Here is a 20,381-nt window from a genome sequence, read left to right as displayed (position 1 = left end):
GCCCAAGTTCTCCTATCAACTCTTGGTCCTCCTGACCTTTGAGGAGTTGCACTGTTCTTTGCTCTCAGCTTTTGGCAATTTGGTCGAGTGTGCCCTTGAAGTCCGCAATAATGGCACACATACGTTCCTCTAGGACCTCTTTGTGGTCGTGGACGTGACTTGGCACGAGATTCAGACCTGCCCATAGACTGATTACGATGATTCAGCATCCGTTGGTCCACCACATTCTTCTTCTCCTCCACCTCGAGCTTCACACCAGTAAGTTCAGCTACAACTGGATCTTTGGCCTTTACAAACTTCACTTCTTTAGTGACATTTCCAGTTGAGCTACTTCCTCCGGTATATCCCAGTCCGGATTTGTCTGAAAAGCTCTTTTGAGAAGATATAACATCATCTAGCTTCTTGGTGGTGACCTTCTCTATTTTAGCATTTGCTTGCATCACCTCATTCTCAAGAAATCTCACTTTAGTGTAAGCTTCGGACAGCTCACCATTCAGAGTTTCAATCTCGCATTTGGCCTCCCTATACCGGATTAGGAGACTTTTGTAGTCCTCCTCAGCCTTCTTTATTTTTCTCACAGCAGCCTTGGCTACCCTTGTGTATTCACCCGACTTCTCCAAGAGTGAGTTGTAATTTTCTTGAAGAGTTGTTGTGCTTTCTTCTTCTTCAGCTTCTGATTCTTCAACAATTCCTAGTGATTCATCATCACTATGTTCTCCAAGGTCTTGAACAAGCAAACTCAACTCATCCGAAGACTCAACATGAGCAATAGTCATGAAAGCTGAATAGTTCCCTTCTCCATCACAGCTTTCTTCAGATTCTGAGTCAGACGAATCTGAGTCACTCAGGGTTGTGGCATACACCTTGCCTTTCGATTTCAAATAATTAGGACATTCCTTCTTAAAGTGTCCATGCCCGTTACATTCAAAACAAGTGACACCTTGTGTGGATTGGGATTCTTTTCCATCTTTCCTTTTGAAATCCCTCTTCTCCCTTCCAGAATTTTGGAATTTTCTCTTATCATCAAATTTTCCATTGTTTTTGAATTTCAAAAACTTTCTGAAATTTTTAACAAGATAGGCTACATCTTTGTCCACCATATCTTCTCCCGATGAGCCTTGATCTTCCACCTTCTCATTAATGGTCTTTAGAGCAAGGGATTTACTATTCCGTTGATTTGGCAACGACATCTCATAAGTCTGTAGAGAACCAACCAGCTCCTATACCTTGATGTCGTCAAGATCCTTGCTCTCTTCAATAGCTGTCACCTTAGCACGAAAACTTTCCGGCAATGATCGAAGGATCTTCCTCACAATCTTTGAGTCCTCCATTTTCTCCCCCAAGTTAAACTTACTGACAACCACTTCATTTAGCTTCCCATAGAAAGAGTCGAAAGACTCATCCTCACTCATCTTGAGCTCCTCAAACCGAGTGGTCAGCATTTGTAACTTGGTATCTTTCACTTTCTTCGTGCCTTCATAAGTTGTTTCCAGAATCTCCCATGCATCTTTGACAATGGTAATGTGAGAAATCCTGTGAAATTCATCTGGAGACACACCACAGAAAATAGCATTTAGTGCTTTACTGTTAGCATTAGATGCAGCAAGTGCTGCCTTATCCCATGTGGATTTGGCTGCCTCAGGTTTGGTCCAACCAATCTCAACAGCATCCCACACGGATTCATCAATAGAGCATAAAAAAGCTCTCATACGAACCTTCCAAAACGCATAATTACTTCCATCAAAATATGGAGGTGCATTAAGGGATTGAGACCTATCCATCTCAAAAAGGGAGTCAAGGATCACACAATGGTAATGAAACCAAACAGCTGTGTACCCGCTCTGATACCAATTGAAAGTTCAAAAACGTGTACAAAAACACTTTTGAACGTTTAGACCCCCAAAAACCAACTTAACCAACACAAGCAATATGTCAAACAACTAGTGTGCGGAAACTTAACATATGCTATAATATGAAATTGGTTAAACAACTATCTAAGCCATAACAAAATAAACCACAGCAGATAATGTAAAGGCAGAGATAGAGAGGAAGGAAGATGCAAACACAGAGATAACACCCGATGTGTTATCGAAGAGGAAACCGAAGACCTTGGCGAAAAACCTCTCCGCCGCCCTCCAAGCGGTAATCAATCCACTAGAAAATATAGTTGGGATACAAGGATAGCAATAGACCCTCCAAGCCTAATCTACCCAATGCACCTAAGCCCTCCAAGCTTTTTGCTCCAACGAGGTTGCGCCGAACCTTTTTCTTTTCTAGCTTTCCGGATTCCGCTACTAGACCGTAGCATCAACCAATGAAGATTGGCTCCTTCCTAACTGCTTCCCAGAACTCCAAACGACTGTCTCACAGAGATGATGATGGTGAGAACCAGGTTTGGTATAATGCCTCTCAAGGATTTGACAATGGAGAGGAAGAGAGTGAGGGAATTTGATGAAACTCTAAGGTAGAGATTGTGGGTGAAACAATCTGGTTTTTCTTTAGGGTTTCTCTCTCAAAATTCTCTCTGGAAGCTCTCTTTTAATCGTGGGTTAAAGGGGTATTTATACTGGAGTGAAGAGGAATGCGAAACGTCAGGTTTTTCCAAAACAGGGGTGGCTCGCGGCTTGACCTCGCGGCTTGACCAAGTCGCGAGATCCAGTCGCGAGTTAACCGTATGGCCAGTTGTCCTGTTTTGTCCTGTAGTGCTCCAGCTAGCATGACTGTTCATCTTCCAGCATGCTTGGCACGTGTGCAGCTTCTGGCGACTTGCAGCCGCGAGTCCACCCGCGAGTCCCAGCCGCGACACTCTGTTTTCTTGCACACTCTTGAGCAATCTTCACTCTATCTCACTCACTACCCTTACAACAATCCCACCTAAATACAGGGTTACTAAATGCTGAATTACAAGCAAATTTGGCACGGAATAAAGCCAATTAGATGGTTGAATAAATTCAACCTTACACACATAAAGGTAGATCTTTATCTCATAGAGCCATCATTCAGGGCTATTGGTGGCCAAACATGTAAAATGAAACACAAGAGTATGTAAAGAAGTGTGACTAGTGCCAAAGATTCATACCAAACATACTCCAACCCGAGGGGAATCCTTAATCCTTTATCTAGCCTTTGGCCATTTACTCAATAGGGCTTAGACATTATTGGCCCTTTCCCTAAGGCAGCACAGAATAAAAGATACTTACTAGTCGGCACGGACTATTTCACTAAGTGGGTTAAGGCTGAACCCTTGGCAAATATTAGGGATGTAGATGCCAAGAAATTTGTTTGGAAAAACATTGTCACTCAGTTCGGGGTCCCTCGTACCCTCATCTCGGATAATGGTCTTCAGTTCGATAGCAAATCCTTTAGAAGATACTATTGTGATCTTGGAATTACGAATAGATATTCCACCCCAGCTTATCCTCAAGGGAATGGACAAGTCGAGGCTGTTAACAAGGTCATAGTGAACAGACTCAAGAAGAGATTGGATGATGCGAAGGGAAAGTGGGTGGAAGAACTGTCACATGCCCTGTGGACATATTGAACCACACCTCGCAGGTCAATAGGGGAAACGCCCTTTTCAATGACTTATGAAGCCAAAGCTGTTATTCCTTTAGAGACTAGCTTCCCAATGCTGAGAACAAGTTCTTTCAATTCGAGCAATAACAACGGATTGCTAGAAAAGAGCTTAGACTTGATTGAAGAAAAATGAGAAAATGCCATGGTCCAATTGGCATATTACCAACACAAGCTCAACTGAGGGTATGATGCCAACGTGAAGCTGAGACCATTAGCACCTGGTGACTTGGTGTTGAGAAAGGCTCAGGGTACTGCAAAGAACCCAGCATGGGGAAAACTAGGGCCCAACTGGGAGGGGCCATATCGCATCACCTCGGCGGCTAGTGTAGGCGCATATTATCTAGAAGATCTAGATGAAAATACTGTACTCTGTCCTTGGAATGTAAACAACCTGAGAAGGTATTATTATTAACGAAAGCAGTTATTGCCGTAGTTTTGGTTTATCATACTATTTATCATGCGTTCTACTATTTGTTGGATATCAAACAGAACCTTGGTCATGCATGGCTCCTTGGACCACATACCTTGGGTAAATTGATATTTTGTGACATCTATCTAAGTATTAAAGAGAACCTTAGCTATTCCTAGCTCATCGGACCACATGCTTTGAGAAAATTAATACTTATTGACATCTTTCTAAGTGTTAAACAAAACCTTAGTCATGCCTGACTCCTTGGACCACATATTTTGGGAAAATTAACACTTTATGACATCTTTCTAAGTATTAAATAGAATTTTAGTCATGCTTGGCTCCCCGGACCACATGCTTTGGGTAAATTAATACTTAATGACATCTTTATAAGTGTTAAACAGAACCTAGTCATGCATGGCTCTTCGAACCACATGTTTTAGGTAAATTAACACTCGGACATCTTTCTAAGTATTAAACAAAATCTTAGTCATGCCTGGCTCTCTAGACCACATGCTTTGGGTAAATTGATACTTAATGACTTCTTCATAAGTGCTAAACAGAACCTAGTCACGCCTGGCTCCTTAGACCACAAGCTTTGGGTAAATTAATACTCTAACATCTTTCTAAGTATTAAATAGAACCATAGTCATGCCTGGCTCCCCAAACCACATACTTTGGGTAAATTAATACTTAATGATATCTTTCCAAGTGTTAAACAGAATCTTAGTCATACTTGGCTTTCCTCGAACCACATGCTTTGTGTAAATCAGCGCTCTGTGACATCCACTTATTTTCCCAAGTGTCAAATAGATCCCAGGTTATACCCAACTCCTCGGATCATTGGCTCTAAGTAAGTGAAGGTTCTTGGATTTTTATCTTAAGTGCTGAGCAGAGTAAGAGTTGCCTAACTTGTTTGTGTCTTACAACATATATTATTCATTTCTAAAAGATTCTGCCTTCCTCGCAAAAGGTTCAATTTTCCATACAAGCATGTTACAGTTCCCTTTACTACTAGTACTTGTTCAATTTATTTAAATTATCGGTGATGTATTACTGTTAGCTTTTGTTAAAGGAATAGCAGTAGTTCACTGTTGTTTGCAACATTGACAAAGTTAAAAACACATAAAGCAAAGATACATAAAGTAAAAAGAAAAGTCTTTTCATTAAACAAAAGAGGAAGTACATTATGTTTGATGGCAGAATGCCATTAAAAAAGAAATATACACAGAGAAAACTACAAAAGAAAGTCCTATATTTATGCCTTGGTTTGATGGGGGTCTTCTTTGGGATCAGTTGCCATGGACTTAGACTCTGCATCTTTAGCCTTGGAGACCACATCCCGGATCATGAGAGCATCCTCGAATTGATTGGACTTAACCAGTGGCTAAACCTCCTTGCCCTTTCTAGCCCCTGTTAAGACTTCAGCATCAGGAGTGGGGGCTTAGATGGTGGGGAGCTACTCAGGAGGAGGGAGAGGATTAGCAACAAGAGGAAGGAACACTGTTGGGACTTCTTGGATTTCCTTCAGGAAGAAAACATTCTCAACCCTCCTCAACTCGGAGTCAGCAAGGACTCCCGCCCAATTAAATGCTTCTGCCCATGTCTCGATGCAGTAGTCCCTGCAAACTCTTGCCACCTCTTCAGCCAACCGAGTCTCCATTTCCAGCACCCCACATTCACAAGATGTCGTCTTCTCGGCCTCAGAAGCTTCCCTGGCCACCCAAGTTGCATCTTTAGCTTTCTACAGCTTAACCTTGAGATCTAAGACCAGCTGTCTCTAGGTGGCCAGTTCTATCTTGGCCATATGGAGCTATTTGCATTGGTCCTCGGCTTGCATCTCCACATTCTTTAGACCCGTCTCGGCACTTAAACAGGCCTTATCTACGGTGATTAGCTTTTTAGACAACTCTGCATGTTCTTACTTGAGGGCTCCCAAGGACCTCTCAACCTCAACATGGGAGTGGGCCTCAGCCCTAGCCTCGTTATGGGCATCCCAGACCCACTCCTCGCCCACAAAAACTTGTTAAGTAACCTGCATAAAAACAACGAAGGAATCCAATGTATAAAAAAGAAGGGAAAGAATGAAAGTGCAGATTGACAATTAATTCAAAAGAGGTGTTAGTTAACTCACCATGGCAAGGTCCCTCTTCAGGGACAAGAATAGGTCTTACTGCCTCATGCGCCTGACAACCTCCATGTCTTTAGGGAGGAAAAGAGGCTGCTCTAAGCCTTCAGTAATGTAAGTTAAATGCCCTCTCTAGAACTCTCAGACTGAAGCATCCCATGGGATGGCAGCACCATCCAGTTCCAACCAAGGAGCTTAGGTGCGCTGCTATCGGCACACTTCAACCCCAATAGGATCCTCCATACTATCTATAGAGGAAGTCCATCTGTCCTTGGCGTTTTTGGGCTGCTTCACCCCCTTCGGAGGAACTACCTTGCCTTCCTCCACTTCTTACACTTTCCTCTTCTTTTTTAAGTCATGACAAGGGAGCAGTCCGACTGAAGTCACAGGGAGAGGAGGAGGAGGTGGGAGATTGGCAGGAACTTGGGACTTGGGGACATCCTTAGATGATCCCCCCCTTTGTTCCTTGCAGCAAGGAGACCCTTCAACCCTTTCCTCGGGTTGATGTCCATCTCCCCGTCCTCCTTGGAATTAGGATCTACACCGGCAATAATGAGCCTCGGAGAGTGGGCAGTAGATTGCCTGTCTAACTCGTCCTCGAAATTTGGGAGTTGGATTATAGGATCTGCCTTTTCTTCCTTGTCTTCCTCGAAGTGAAATTGGTCAATCTCTGCCTCGAGGGATAGACGCAAGGAGGTTGTTTCCTTGCTCGGGGTAGCTACTTCTCGAGGAGAGCATTGAGGAGGTAGTTCAGCAGGTGGAAGGTCTCTCCGAGCCAAAAAGTCAGGCATGAAGATGTCTATGCGGGCTAATTTGGGGTCACCTGCTCTTATTGCTTAACCCGCGACCTGGAAGATTCTTGATAGAGGCTTGTAGTCAAGTATCAAATGGATGACTCACAGCTGCTCGTCTTCACTTATAAATATCTTCGACCTTAGTAGCTTGTTGAGAGCCGGAATGTTGACTAGGCTGAGTCTCGAAGCAACGTGCCTTTTATTTGCAAAAACATCCGAAGAGGAAATCATGGTTAGACCAATGAAAATTATCATCAAAAGAAGGCTAAGTGTTAAAGATGAAAAGAAATAAAGCTAAAAGGGCTAAATCCCTTGCTGAGGGACCTAATCCTAGGGTACCCCACCTAGCTCTCCCTCCCGAGTTAGGCAGTGAAGACCATCATGCCACTACCTAGAGACAATTAGGTAATCATCCTTCATGCCCTTGTTGGACTTAGGAAGACATGATATCAATCTGACAATGTCAGATCGGGATTTGAGATAAAATCCTCCGCGGGCAAGGGAATGGCACTCATATAGATGAACGACGTCATGCCATGTGAGTCCTAAATTCATCTACTCGTTCAAAGTATCTACGCTCCCTAAAACTCTAAACAGGTTGGGAGCGTGCTAGTGGGGACACAATCTGTGGTTGATTAGGTACTCTCTAGTTACCCTACCCATAAGAAGTGTCATTCCTTCTTCTATAAAGGCGATCATAGGAATGACAACTTCACCTTTTCTTCTATCTATAAGAATTTGGTCTGGGGCACAATATTGCAAGGCTACTCTCTGCAAAATGTGGCACTTAGCCCTGAAACACTCCATACCGGCATCAGAATCTACGAGGTGCTTGAACCTACCCATCTGAGCAAACTAAAGGAATGCGAAAGAAATTTTTAAAAGAAGGAAGTAAAGAATAGAAGGCCGATTTGATTGGCTGAGGAGAAAAAAGCTTTAAAAAGTAGAAAATTACAAGAACAAGGGCATGTGTTGATCCCTAAACCTTTAAAAGATCAAATATTTCTTAAGAAAAAGAGTGGAAAGATTTAGGAACTTAGAGAGCTTTGAAGGTCTGAGTATTTGGGATCTCTGAAAAGCTTGAAGACTTGTGAAATGAGGAAAATGATTTCCCCAGGTACTTTATATAGGAGGCAAAATTGAGTGGGAGTTATCCCACTCAAAATTCAAGAAGAAATATCCATCGTAGGATCTATGCCTCATCGTTGGATGCGGGAAACAAAGCACCGCCTAGAGCAATTAATGATGCATCGCGAGCTTCGAAGTGTCAGTAACAATTATGGGGAGAGCAAAATGGTGCTTCAATGTGTGTAAATCAAAGGAATAAATAATTTTAACTCTTAAGAAATCAAAACCCCACTTTTTCTCCTCAGATGAGAGGGAAAAAATTGGAGTTTTGAAGGGTTATTGTAGGGATAAAGGCCCAAATTATATATTGGGCCTTGGGTCTTGTCTGAGAACATAGGGTGATCCAAGGACGAATAAATAGTAGTGGGTGAGTTAAGTTCAGAGTCCCATGAGTAGGTTATAAATGAGAAGGTAGGCTAATGAGGAATATCTCCTCGAATAAGCCAACCACATGTCAAATGTATGCCATAATGTTCATGGTGAACTTTTAGGGAGTTTCAGTGATAGGGACGTTCATCACAAACATACAAGAGGGATAGGAACTCAAAAAAATATCTAAGGGAAAGCTGCTACAACCACATTGAATGCTCTGCAGCTAACTCTCTAGCTGCATTAATGAGGTAGTGATCTTTGAATAGTGTTTTTACAGCTTTACAGCTAGTCCCAAAGACTTCAGGAAGGAGTGGATGGGACAAGGATCAGCTCAAGCAATCTATTGTCCATGTGTAGGGGGAAGATGATATAAATTAGAGAGGGAATCTTGGGAGAAAGGATCGAAAATTTGTAAGAGAAAGCACTGTAGCAGCTTGAACCATATTTGTAACTATTTCCAATCAATATATACTAGAACATACCTCTTCGGATTGTGTCGATCACCAATTTACTTTGAGAAATTCAGTCCATTTCTATTTGATTATCCTTTAAACTCCATTCTAACTGTTGTCCTATTCATTAGAACCTAGTTTTCCTATCCCCTCTCTACAAATTTATTGTATTAGGCTTATTGGACTTGGATCCAATCATACCTTGGGCCTAAGATCCAAACGCGCCCCTTCAACATTGATTTAGATGGAATTAATTAGGGAAGATGATGAATATTATAACAACACTATAAAGGGGGGAAAAAAAAAGCTTATTACAATATAGTGGTATAATAATTAATGGTAGTTATTATCCATAAAAAAGTAGTTATTACAAGATTAACATGATAACACTAATTATTTTGATAATTTCAATAATATTTTGTAAAATATTTTTTGCATAAAATTTTAATTTTTTTAATCGTATAATTTTTTAAACTAATTCCTGCATTGTATTGACATAATACTAAAATAAAAATTATAAATAATGTAATTTTAAATTATTTTAAAGTTTTATTTAGAGCATCCACATCGGTGGAGCTAAAAATTTTAGCACTTAAAACCTCAAAAAGCTATTTTATCTATTTTAACAAATAATTTCACAACACACCCTACATCAATGGTCTTATTTTTACCCTCAGCCAAACACTATTTATTTTTTCATTAATTTTTTCCTCACTTCCTCTCTGCCACCAAACCCAAAAAAATGATAAAGTATTTTTTTTTTTTTTTTTTTTTTTATACCACCTTGCTATAGTGAATTGCTAGTCTTGGTAGTTCATTGTAACAAAAAGGCAAAATAATTTGTCTTTTTCTCCACCAATGTTGGCACTTAGATGGAGTTTGAGGTGGTAAAATAGCTAAAAAACTATTTTACCACCACCAATGGTGATGATGTTAGCACTGATAATTTGAAAAATTAGATATAGGCATTATACATTTATAGTGGTATAATAATTAATGGTAGTTATTATCCATAAAAAGGTAGTTATTAAATATGTTAAAGGTAGTTATTATCCTTCTTTTCTTTTCTTTTTTTTTTGAACAAATTATCCTTCTTCTTTTGTGTTGGGTTTAGATCTACGGGTCGAATTCATTATTTGTATTTAGGCAAAAAAAGAAAAAAAAGAAAAAAAGAAAAGAAACTCCCCCTCAATTTGTAACCATATTTTAAAACTCAATAGACACAATTTTGATAACTTTCATAATTTATCAACTTTTTATTAACTTGAATTATTTTATTTAGAAGTAATACCAAAATGTAATAAGACTATCGATGTCTCTTTTTTAAATTAAATTTTTTAAAACACAACCAATAGGGGAATTGCATTTTCTCTTTATTTATTTATTTATTTATTTTTATGTTGCCCTGGATAATGGAATATAATTGATCGAAGATTATTCCTTAGATAGTTCACCAAAACTCACTATAATAATTCTCCTTTTGTTTGAATTATATTTTAAATTTGTACCATATACTTTCAGGTTTTGGATTGTTCTAAATTGTACCATATACTATATTGATTTTGAAATGACGGATGCATAAAGGCCTGCTATCCATGCTTCCTACTGGAGTTTAATGTACAATACAATTAGAGCCTTAAGTTGCACAATGCTATGTTCCAGCTATCTTTGCTATTGTCGCTATGCCTGTTGCCAGTATACAAGTTTGTCATTCTGGACTTTTACGCTGTTCAAGAGCTACTTCTGCATCAATTAAGTGCTGCTGTATTTAGTAATAAAATGCTCATTGATGTACTGTAATAGTTAGCCATAGTTAGTAAGTAGTTAGCATGTATCAAGGTAATTAGCTTTGTACTAAGATTACTGTTTTTTCTGGACATTTATGTATAGTGAATTATATTGAAATATACAAATTTAATTCTGTACAACAATTAATCCAATACAATCATATTGTGTTCAAGCCTAAAGCAAAGCTGGCAGTTTATGAAAATTGAGGAATGCTTTGATTTGGTTGGATGAAAATTTTTGCTTTAGCTGAGTGAATGTATTTTGTATTGCTGATTTTTCTTTTTCCGTTTAAATAGTAATATTGCTACAATAATTTGATAATTTTATTAGTATTAAATAAAAGGGATCTGATACGGTTTATATTTTGTTTTGTTGAACTAGGGTTTACATGGTTTGGTAGATTGGAGTCTCATGCATTCCATGATTTTTGTTTTTTTCAAAAAAAATTGAGATCCACTCAAATTCCACGTGCTTTATTTATTTATTTATAAGATAACAATATATTACTTAATTTGACAGGATTGTAGTCCATACCCATAAATTTGAGGGTTTTTTTTTTTTTGGGTGCTTGGTTAGTGTGGAAGTTCGAGAAGCTAAAGGAACATGATTTTGGTCATATTCTTGATTGTTGTGAACTTTGAGGTAGGTCTAAGACTTTGGAGCTGGGAAATTTTTGTAAGAAATTGACGTTGTTGGGGGTTTATTATAAGTTGATGCTTGATATGATTATTTTTGCATATAATATGTCACCAATTTGTTATGGTTTGGTATGAAATAAATTTTGAATTTCTTGGATCGTGCATGTACCCTTGGATTAAAGGCCTATGGTATTAGAGCTATTCTTAAATATGAGGTATGTTGACTGAATTTTAAGTTTGAAATTTTTTGTACAATATACTCTTTGACATGCAATGTAACTAATGAGCGATGTTTTACTATGTCATAAAAAAAATATAAAATAAAAACGTTTCTATTTAATTCAATTAAAACCGCATAGGTTGTTAGGAAAAATCTTGCGACCATTCAAAGTATATTCATCCTTTCATTTGCTTATCCCACTGAGAAGACTTTTTTTTTTTTTTTTTTTTAATTATCACATATATACCATGTGTCGGTTTTTGGAGTGCCTAATTTGAGAGTCGATTTTATGTCATTGGTGTGCTATCTAAGCTTTTGACGATAGATGTTTCTATAGCTACTACCAGATTATAATAGTAATTCTCTTTGCATTGCTTTGATTCTTGATTCTGAAGTTAGGTAATTATCAAATATATGCTATTTTGTTCTTTAGAAAAAGCATTAATTTGAGTTGCCTTTATCATAGGGATTGTGCTAAGCTATTGATTGTCTTCCGCTATGTCACTAGCTTAGCACCTGATATGCTGTGATGTGCTAAAATGTACCCCAAAAGTACTTTTCTTTGTATTGGAGACTAAATGTGGGAAAAGTCTAAGACTACAAAACTTTTCACAACTTCTTGTTATAACTATGATGTGACAAAGCGTGATTAGTGGGAAAAAATTATGGATCCATGTGTAAGTCATAATTAATCACTCACAGTCTGCCATGTCAGAATTATAGCAAAAAATTTGTAGAATAACCAGTATTATGCCCGTGCAATGCATGGCTTGATCAAGAATCATGTGTAAATTAATTAAAATTAAATAGATAATAAAAATAAAGTAATCTTTTACTCTATTTTTTTTTAAAACAAAGTAGCCTTTCACTTTAAGTTATATAATGAATGCAAATTGTGTAAGATTAGGTTTTATAATAAAAAAAACATATATAGGTCCAAAATTAATTGAATGGAATATGGTAGATAACTTTGCAACTAATATAAAAGGAGATGCCTGAAAAATATAATGGCAGTTTGCATAATTAAAACTCATGTGCATATTTCTTTCTCAAAAAAAAAAAAAAAAAAAAAAAAAAAAAAAAAAAAAAAAAAAGAAAAATAAAATAAAAACTCAAGTGTATATTTAAATGAAAAACCTTAAATTCAATAATTAAAAAAAAAAATAATAATTGAAAGCATATATAAATGGCAACCTCAATGTAATAGTTAAGAATTATGAAGAACCTAAATTACTAAATATTAAAAAATAAAAGTAGATAAACTTACGTAAGAATTGAATTTTTGTCTTTGAAAGTAAGGGAGGACGCATCGAATTTCACCTTATCAAAACAAAATGTGTAAATATGAACTTCAAGAAATTTTTTTTGAGAAAATTTTTTCATCGAGTGCTTCAAATTCTCAAGGAAAGTTCCAAAAAAAAAAATAGTAAAAAACAACATGAAAAAAATAAAAAAAATAAAAAATAAAACAAAATTGGGAATATTTTTTGAAGCAAAGAGGGACTGAATTTGAGAGAAAAAAAAATAACCTTAAAATAATGATAGATACTTGGACGTTCAAAATATTAATGAAAAAAGAAAATCATGAATCTAGCCTTATTACTTATAGTGACTTGAAAATCTAAAGATGAGAGTCATAGTATGATAAAACAATTATCCATAATCATTCCTCTATTTATCTAACAAACAAAATTTCAACCATGGTAAATTTCAACCCCCAAAAAAACAAGTTGATAAGAAATTTTTTCTATTTAAAAAAAATAATTTTAAGTTGTGAAGAATTTGTTATAAGTGAAAAAGAGAAGGAATTTATTTAAAATCAAATACCATAAAATCAAGTTGTTAACATTATTAGCTTCTTTTTATTTTTTATTTTTTGGTTATCCAAAAATTTGATATTTAGCCAAAAAATAAATTAATTAAATATATATATATATATATATTTGAAAAAAAAAAGTAGATAACAAATTTATAATTAATTCCTCCCCATGGGTATATCCTCCCAATGAAAGTGTTTTTTTTTTTTTTATTTTTTTTTTTTTTATTTATTTTTATTTTTTTTAAATTCATGGGATTAGCTATACTTCTATGTACACAACTATACATTTTAATATTTTATTCTTGGATTTTTTTTTTTCTTTCCATCCTATTATTTTAGGCTTTGTTGATAATATTTAGATAGACACAACTAAATTTACTTCTCAAAGAAGAGAACCAATTAAATTTAATTTCTTTTTAAAATTTTACCTTTTTGTTAAATAAAGGTTGCATGTTTTGCTAAAACACTTATTTTTTAATGTAAGTTGCATGTTTTTATTAAATTGCTTTTTTTTTAGTAATCCACTACACGTAAAAATAAGGATTAGATGGATTAGATGAAGAATTTGGACTGTAATCAAACTAAGATTTTTATCAATTTAGAAATTAAGATTTTTATCAACTTAGAAATTATAGGAGAAGAAAAATTTTATCTATATATATATATAATGTTAGGTTCTAAAAGTTTAGAACAATTGGCAAACCGTGAGCACAAACTTGTCTAGGTATAGATCTTAGAGTCTATAGAGTTTATTAAACAATGTAGGACAAAAGAATTCAAATTCAATGAAATCCAACTGATCGAAAATTAGATCTGACTGATCAAAAATTACAAACATGAAATTTTTGCAGAATTTTATTTCAGCCCAAACTCTGCTTAAACGTTTTGGGTTTCAAGTGAAACACTTCTAGTATATAAAGGAAAACCCTAACTACATTTTCAAAACTTTTGGAAAACTTTAAAGGTGCTCTTGTGAGATCTAAAAGGTATTGTGCCTTCCTCTTTCAAAGTCACTGCTGGAAATCATTTTCATATCATTAGATCTGGTAGATTTGAAGTTGTTGCAACAAGATCAACAACTGCCAATGATCTAAACTTTCAAGGGTGGTCTTGGAGTCACAAACTAGAGAGTTGGTGTTGCTAAACCTTTGAGTAGGATCTCAAAGTCACACGCAAGGGTGCTTGTGTTGGTGTAAATCCAAGAAGCGAAAGAGTCCGTGGATTTAGAGCTTACACATGGTCGTGTCAGTAAATTGCTACTAGAGGTAGCATTAGATTTAAGGTTAAAACTTTTGTAGAAACTTCAATTCTCTTATAGTGGATTTGGTTTATCTTGAAGATAGTTAAGTCCAACCCTTCCCAGGTTTTTACCTTGAAACAGTTAGTTTAATTGGTTTTCCTAGGTCATCATATTGTAGTGTGTGAGAGTGTCTTTTTCGGGATACTCAGGCCCAAGGATCCCGAGCCTGAATGAAAAAGAAAGAGGGGATTTGGTGGACTGGGCCTTGACTCACCGCAGCTAAATGGCTATTTAAGAATCAAGTGAATACAGAGAAATGCTCCTGACAAAAAAGATGACAAACAGGGATATCGAGGAGTGCCAGAAATTAACAACGTAAGCTCAGAAAAAAGAAAAAGCAGGATTAGCAAGACAATAAAAGAGAAGTACTGTGGGGATCCCGGGAACAATATTTAATTAAAGCATTATCTATTCGATCACAACAAGCTTACTAGGACGTGATACAAGGTCCAATCAAGCTCAAAAATTGCAGCCTTGAATGGCTATTTCAGCCTTCAAAACTTGCGAAGTTTGATTCTCGTTGGATCCGAGTATGTGCCATAGTTGCTTTTACAGGATATCGGGAAGCAGTATTTGTTTTCCCCTGATATTTTCTTTCTGCCTAAACTTTCTGATAATTTTCTAGAGAATCTCTTCTTTCTATTGTGTTTCTTTTCCCTTTTTCTCGCTGCCTTTCTTCACAACCCATCATCTCCTTTTATAGTGGAGTTTTCTGGGTGTCTTGGGGAACCGTTGGTTCCCCTGTTTAGGTCTTTTGCAAACAGAGTATGTTCTGTCCTCATCATCTCGGTAAGTCCCCTTTTCCGTTTTCTCTCATTCTTTCCTTCTCTTGGTTCTGATTCCTTCGAAAGCTTCTGGTTGGCCATCCTCTTTGGGACGTGCTGAGGTATGCCCTTCTCGGCATCCTCACTTCTGGTGTCTTTTACTTCTCCGTTTCTTTCCTATTTGGGCGGAATCCTGTTCTGCTCTTTTGAAATCGTTTTGTTAACATTCTTTTTCCTTGTTTTGGTTCCCCGACGCCTTTTTCTGTCTGTGCCATGAAGGGTCGCTTGCGTCCTTTTGTTTTTTTCTTGTTTTTCTTTCTATCGATCTGTCCTGGTCTTCTTTTTTCTTCGCGCTCATTGATGGTGCCCGAGGATCCTTGCGTCCTATACTTTGCTATGATGTTCTTTCTTTTTCTTCTTTGGTTGCTTTTCCTTTTCTGGGCTTCGGGATCCTCAGGGCCTTTTGTATAATCCCTTTGGACTTGGTCTTCTTTTTTTTTTTCTTCTGGGCTTAACTCACTCTTTCTTGGGCTTAGCTTATTCTTTCTTGGGCTTATTTTACTGTGATTTTTTAGACCTCAACATTTAGCCCCCCGAGCTCGTGGGTTGCCTGAAGCCCACGCGTGAGTGATTTAGGTTTCCTTAGGTTTTTGTGGTATCCCCCTTTTTCAACTTTTACTGGGTTCCCTTCCTATTTACTTGGGATCCCGGCTCTTTTTCTGCTGCTTCTAGTCACCTCTTTTTTGCGTGTTGTATTCCCTTATTCTTTCGCAGCTTCCTCTTTATACGGGACGTGGCAGTTGGATATTTGAGGTGAAACTCCTCTACCCACTTTCCTCGTTTCCCGTTATTTCTCATTAATAACTGCTGTAACTCCTACTTCAAATTAAATTCTTTGGCAACTGGCACGTCTTTTCATAAACTGTTTTCCCCAACTGCTATTTGCGCCTTTATTGTAGCCGTTTCATCTTATCACTTTGCTTCTCTGGGTTATTTCGCTCTCTGTGTTTCTCTTTCTTTTCCTCTTCTTCTCCGTTACTCTGGTCTTCCTTTTGCGCACCTTCAATCTCTTTTCTTCTTCATAGTGTGTGTTTTCATGGCTTCTTCTTCTTCTCGAAAGAGGAGAGAGCGTACTCCTGGTCCTTCTGAGGGTGAAGGTTCTTCTAGTTCTGCTCCGAGCGATTCTCATGAGGTTGTTGAGCGTCCAGCCTTCCCTCTATGGGATCCTTGGTACTCTCCCAGTTTATTTTTTCCTCATATTTCTCATGGTGAGGCTCCTCCATCCCCTCACGTTTGGCTATTTTCTGGCCAAGCGGGTTTCGCTGGTTCCGCCCAGGTTCCTGACCCTAGAGAGGTTTTCGATCTCCAGATCAGACAAGGAATCCGAGAGGCGGTTCCTATTTTCTTTGATTTTGTGGCGGGGAAGATTCAGGGTTGGCCCATATGGGTAGACAAGGAACTGTCTGATGCTGAGTTTGTGGGTCGTTTGGAGCGTGCCGGCATCCTAAAGGCAGTGGCTATTTCCAGAAACCTTGAGGGTTTTAGAGACGCCAAAGGGCTCAGGCATCTGGTACGTCGTTGGTGTCCTTCCCTTCATACTTTTTTCTTTTCTACTGGTGAATTGACAATCACCTTGGAGGATGTGGTCAATAACTTCCTCCTCCCGGTGTTTGGTGAAGAGAATCCCTTTGATATTGATCTTTCTGGTGAGGATCTTGTGGTAGAAGAGAAATTATTTGGTCATTTTGGTGGTCGCTCCGCCTCTCCTGGTGGTAAGCCGGCTAGGATAAGGAGATGGGTGATGACCCTCTCTCGTGAAAAGGATAAGGAGGTGAGGTGGGCCGGTTTCCTGGCCTTCTGGCTTAGTAAATTTTTGTTTAGTGAGTTCCCTGGGTACGGAGTTAAGTCTTCGCTTTTTCCGTTGGCTATCAAGTTGGCTCGAGGTACCCAATATCCTTTGGCCCCTCTGTTTTTGGGTCACGTTTATTCTCAACTGGACCAGCTTCATGGAGATGAGGCTGAGGGCGACTCTTGCTATGTGATTACTTCATCTCTTCATTGTGCCATTCTTCAGATTTTTATGTGGGACCGTTCTGCAGCCACTTTGGCTAAGTGTAGAAATTTGAAGTTTGTGAAGGACAAGTTCCAAGGATCCCCCGACATAGTGAAGGGTCTTTGTGGCAATTCTACTGATGCCTTTCCCATTATTTTTCGTTGGATTAGCTTAAAAGGTGGTGGCCTCAATCTTGTGGAGTTGTTTGACCAAGCAGGGAGCTTATGTTGGAGATCCCCTCGTGAGTTTGGTCCTGGCTTCGCGTGTGATTCTGTGTTGTCTACTTTTTTATCTTCAACAGGTAATACCTTCGACTTGCGCCGTGGTGATGAGGGCAGTCTGGCTTATCTTGCCTGCATTAGCCCTTCCTGGCTTCCCGTGCCTTCTTCAAGTGGCCGAAAGTACACTCATTATTCAGCACACCGGGTGCTTCGACAGTTTGGTTTTGATCAAGATATCCCGCCAGTTTTCAAGGATGTGGTGCCATCTCTTCCTTCCTTGGATCCTTTCTTGAGGCTGCAGGCCTTTTCTTATTGGTTTCGGAGGAGCCCCCAGTTCGTGGTGCCTAACTCCCAGAGAGGAGTCTTTGCTTCCAGTGGCTATACCGGTTATTGGAGAAGAGTACAGAAATCTTTTGTTGACTATGTTGGCACCGGTACAATTCGGGAAGTCCCGAACTCTAGCATTGTTTCTGCTCCGACAGCTAATAGACGTTTATCCCTTCCTACTGCTGGGATTGTTTCTGCTGCTGCAAGCAGCAAGACTGGGTTCGCAGAGTGGCATTCCTCCAGGGGAGGTTGGGTGACTTATGGACAGGATCTTCCTGAGGCCTGGCTGGGTGATAGTCTTATCATTGGTACCTCCTCTGGGGTACCCATCAAAAAGGGTGCAACAGAGACAATTAGTGCTGCTACTGCTAAAGGTAAGGATGTTAAGTTGAAGAAAATGAAAGCTGCTGATGTTGGCGAAAGTGCAGGGGGTGTGGAGATAGGCTCTGAAGCAAAAAGAAGGAAAACGGGGAAATCTCAAGCACACTTGGCATCTCACGAAGGCAAGGATGTCAAGGAACCTTTAGTTTCAAGGACCCGGAAGAAGACCAAGGTAGAGTCTTCTTTTCCCCAGGTTCCTGTGACTGCTTCAGTCCATGGTTCTTTAGGATCCTCTGGTTTGGTATCCCAGCCTCCTTTAGGACCCTCTGGGCGTACTCGTAGTAAGCAAAAGACTTCCAGAGAATCTGTAGAGAGAGAGAGAAGGGCAAGACTTCTTTCCTTCTTCTCTCTTTTTTTTTTTTGTTGCATTCATTTTTCTATCTTTGCTGACGAGTGGTGATTTTCTTTGCAGTCTAAGCGCAAGTCTGATTATAAGAAGGGTAAAAGTCAATCTTCTGGAGACGACGTGGTACGTGTGTTCCCCCTTCTTCTGTTCTTTCCGTGTTGCTAGTATTCTTGCTGTTTTCCTTTCTTTTTTTTTTTACTTAGTATTGTCTTCTCTGCTTCTCCTTTCTTTAGGTGGAGGTATCCCCTCCTGTGACTGGCAAGGTTTTGGGGGAGGAAACTATCACAGCTCTTTCTGTCGTTTTTCCTGTTATGGGGGAGGAGCCCCCTACTGATGACCCTGCTGAGGAAATTGGGCAGCCGATGCAAGGTTCCCAGGACTCTCAGGATCCCAAAGCTTCTAGGATCCCATCATCTCAAAGTCCCCATCTCGAACGCACTCCCAGTCCTATCAAGACTGTGTTTCCTCAGTCCTTGTCAGATAAAGGTGCTTTGGGAGACACTCCTTTATCCAAACAAACAGGTAAACCTTGTTTCTTTTGAAATAACGTTATGTTTCACTCTCTTTCCCAGTTTCTCTTGAGTTCCTTCTTTTCCTTTTAGGTCAAACCAGTGAGAAACCCGCTCCCAGTGTTGCCTCTTCTTTAGAATCAGAGAGCTCAGAAGGTGAGTGCAAGCTGTTCCATTGTGTTTTCCTTTTTCATTCCCCCCTTTCTTTTTTTTTTTATATGGCGAAGCCCCCTGCATCTATCCCTTCCTTTAGCCAATTTGTCATCGGTCCTTCACCTTTTCTTCAACTTGCCTTATGTTCTTTCCCAGAATCTTCGGGGACGTCAGGAGATCAGGAAGAAGAGGTTCTGCCTCAAGAAACTAGAACCGGTTTGCTTCTTCTAAATCTGTTCTTCCTTTTTTTTTTCTTCTTCTGTTTTTTTTTTTAATATTGATACAGGCTTTGCAGGTTCTGAGCCTGTTATCCCTGAAGGAATTGTGAGACCTGTTGAAGTTGCTGACCCTCATCCAGAACAAAAGGCTGCAAGTCCTCAGGTTTCTGCAAGTGGTGACGCGGTGATGGGGGATGCCTCGAAGGTGGCTGCCTCAGATCTTGATTCAAGGCTTTCCTCTTTCCTGGCTCGCTTCGATCTTTTGGAATTCAACAGTCTTCCTGCCAGCCACTTTCATGTCTTTGGGTCTTCTTATGGCAGCTTCCTGCGCTTCTCTGTTCCTGTGGAGGGCTTGCCGCTGCTAGAGAGCCTGCTCAAGAGTCACGGGGATTTTACCAGTGGCTTTAGGGGAGGCATTTTTCTAGGCAATATTCTGATGGAGTTGCTGTGTGCTGTGTTGATTTCTCTAAAGAATTCCTCTGTTGATTCGTTGTCTGAAGAAAAGCTTCTGGAATGGAGAGGTGTGGTGCAGGACCTTCTAGAGGCCAAGTTTAATTTGTCTTTCCTGCTGGATCACTTGCGTCTGCTGGCTCATATGCTGTTTCAAAGGCAATCATTCAAGAGCATAGACACTGAGGTAGCTGTTGCTGAGGAAGCTTTGGCTCATGCTCATAAAGTTCTACAAGATTTGAAAGTCAAGCGGCAGAGGATCCTTTCTTCTTTGGCTGTTCCTGCTATTTCTCCAGATGCTTCTCTGCTGGCCGGCCTCATTCCTTAGCTTTTTT

Source organism: Quercus robur, chromosome 4, assembly GCF_932294415.1.
Source record: "Quercus robur chromosome 4, dhQueRobu3.1, whole genome shotgun sequence".
NCBI lineage: Eukaryota > Viridiplantae > Streptophyta > Magnoliopsida > Fagales > Fagaceae > Quercus > Quercus robur.
Note: the sequence above shows the minus strand (reverse complement) of the source record.